The sequence below is a fragment of the Osmia lignaria genome, unplaced genomic scaffold, assembly GCF_051020975.1.
Source record: "Osmia lignaria lignaria isolate PbOS001 unplaced genomic scaffold, iyOsmLign1 scaffold0118, whole genome shotgun sequence".
NCBI classification, from domain to species: domain Eukaryota; kingdom Metazoa; phylum Arthropoda; class Insecta; order Hymenoptera; family Megachilidae; genus Osmia; species Osmia lignaria.
In genome coordinates, this window is record NW_027478259.1 from 17,501 (window position 1) to 20,000 (window position 2,500).

Below are 2,500 nucleotides of genomic sequence, written 5' to 3' on the forward strand. Positions count from 1 at the left end.
GGTCCGTGTTGCGTTCGCTCTATTCGAAATGAAACTCGCGGAGGCGAAGAATTGTTAAAAGTTTACGAAGCGTCTAGGAGTGGTTAAAACTGAGAGAGTTGAAACTACGATGTATTAGAACGAGCAACCGTCGAAACTTTGTTTTCGCGACGTTCTTTTCGTCGCTCTCGTCCCCACGCTCCTACGCTTTGGTTGTTTCTTTGCCATCCGTGTTGCGATAAAAAGATTTCTCCATTGTCCAAAAAGGACGGATCGAGATTCCTCTTTCGAGAGGGAGAGAGAGGTACTTGCGGGTAACCTGGAATCTACGAAACACGCACCGTGGTAAGATTCGTGCGTCCGCCTGATCGATGTGTGTTGTTTACGGACCGGCTGAGAAGCGACGATAGCGAGTCTTTGAAAAACTATGTGTCCATTAGTTAGACCGATCGTCGCCGGCCGTGTGTCTGTTCGAATCTCGCAACCCACGATTCAGCGACAGGACGCGCGCTCGCATTCCTTGTGTGCGTTCGTACTTTTCAAGGTTTTTAAATGTACTTTACGCCCGACCGTCGAGAGGAGCGTGCCACTGGGCGTTTCTCCGACGGTTTCCGTCCTTGGACGCGATCGTGTCGTCAACGATCGAACAAACAAACAAATACGTTGGCGACGCCCGAATTCGCTCTCCCGCACGCGCCGGGTGGGAGAGTGATGTGGGTATCGAATGTGATGCGTGTTAATAATGAAAATAACACTCTAAAGATCTAAAGAGTTTGAAATACAAAATTTTACGATTACCCTGAACGGTGGATCACTTGGCTCGTGGGTCGATGAAGAACGCAGCTAATTGCGCGTCAACGTGTGAACTGCAGGACACATGAACATCGACATTTCGAACGCACATTGCGGTCCACGGATACAATTCCTGGACCACGCCTGGCTGAGGGTCGTTTTCTTAACAAAAGACTGCTTGCGTTTGCTTCTCGAAAAAAGAGTAATTCATTTCTTTCTAAACATCTCGCCGTCGTTCAACGAAAGTAGAACGTTTCGGAGCGGGATTATCGAACGAAATTGAAAGAATGAATGAACGATAAACAAAGAAAGAGTCGCAACGTACGAGCGATAGTTGGGCAGTTCGTCGGCGTTTGTCGTGGAAACGATGTGACGAAAATCGCAACCGATACACTAAATGCAGGCCGTTAAAGGAGAGAAACAAATTTCGAAATATCTCTTCGAACTAGCGCAAGTGCGTCACGGCGCGCGAGTCGTTCGTTAAAATTTATAAACGACCGCCCGTGAAAGCACCGAGTTCTAGGAAGATAATCTATAAAGATTCTCCATCCTGCTGGAAGTTATCGGATCGGCGCGATTGTTCACTTGTAGAAATCCACGCTCCCGACGTTGCCAGAAACGATATTTACGAAAGGTGTGTCAAAAATAAACGAAAGAAGCTCTCCTATAAATTTAGAAAAAGCAAACGAGTGAAATGTTTGAGATGATAATTTGCTGAAATGCAAGCTCGAATAGCCCCAGGGTTTCGAATGATTCCCCGCGCTTTATACATCTCTCTGTTTACAAACGGTGTATAAATGAAAGATCGCTTCAGATGGGTCGTCGCTGTTTGACGCGCGATGCTGTTCCTTTTTTTTTGTCTGTCTGTGCGTTTAGCTTCGCTAAACAAGTTAAATGGTTAAAAAGCGTCGAAAAAGCGAATACACACGCGACAAGACAAATCTAACGAGTAAAGGAACGCTCCGCTCCAAGATAAAAATGGTTGTTTACAATCAATACAGCGTTTCGGTACCCCTGATCGTAGTCTGAAACTGTGTAACAAAAGAGAGGAAAGCGAATGGTGAAGGAACTTCGAAGCCTCCGTGGCGTGGCTAGAACTTGTGATAAAAGTATGTTTGCAGCAATTATGCATGCTCCCGTTAAAACAGCATTTCAATGTCTCGCATGGCTTAAAGCTCTAGGAGGCTTCAACATTTAGAATACATACGGACTACTTCGTTTGTTAAAGATAAGCGAAGACCGCGCGACCATCGCTCGGTCGTCCAGTCCTCGAAAGTTTTGTTGCGTTCCAAAGAAGAGACAAATGGGGTTTACCCTTGCGCTAAGGGGAGAAGAAGAGAAAAGCAGTTGTTAAATCTAAGAGGTGTGTGGAGTACATCGCGTGTTGGTTAAAATTGTTAAATGAAGTATACGCGAAATGTTCTCTCGCTCTTGCTTTTCCTCTTGCTTCCGTGGCGCTCGAAAAGAAGGGATGATAAATAAAGAAACCTATTCGAAATCTCTTGTGGAACAAAAAATAATACGGACGGACGTTAAAATTGAACCGAGACGAAATGGATCGTCTTGCGAGTTGTCTTCGCTTTGAAATTGTTAAAAATTGATAAAAGCAATACGACGAAGCTGCAGTCCGCAAAATGTTTGAAGCAAAAAGGAAATAACACGAAAATTATGGGAACGTCGTGTCTCAACTTTTTTTTCCCTCTTGTGCTCGTTTCATCGAACGATAAAT

At 44.9% G+C, this 2,500-nt stretch overlaps 1 non-coding gene across 1 annotated transcript; it reads left to right on the forward strand.

Moving 5' to 3' along the window:
* Positions 1-774: 774 nt before the first annotated feature.
* On the forward strand, positions 775-929 carry LOC143307988 (5.8S ribosomal RNA). Its single transcript, XR_013065016.1, has one exon. It is a non-coding gene; the product is annotated as a 5.8S ribosomal RNA (ribosomal RNA).
* The last annotated feature ends 1,571 nt before the right edge of the window (positions 930-2,500 follow it).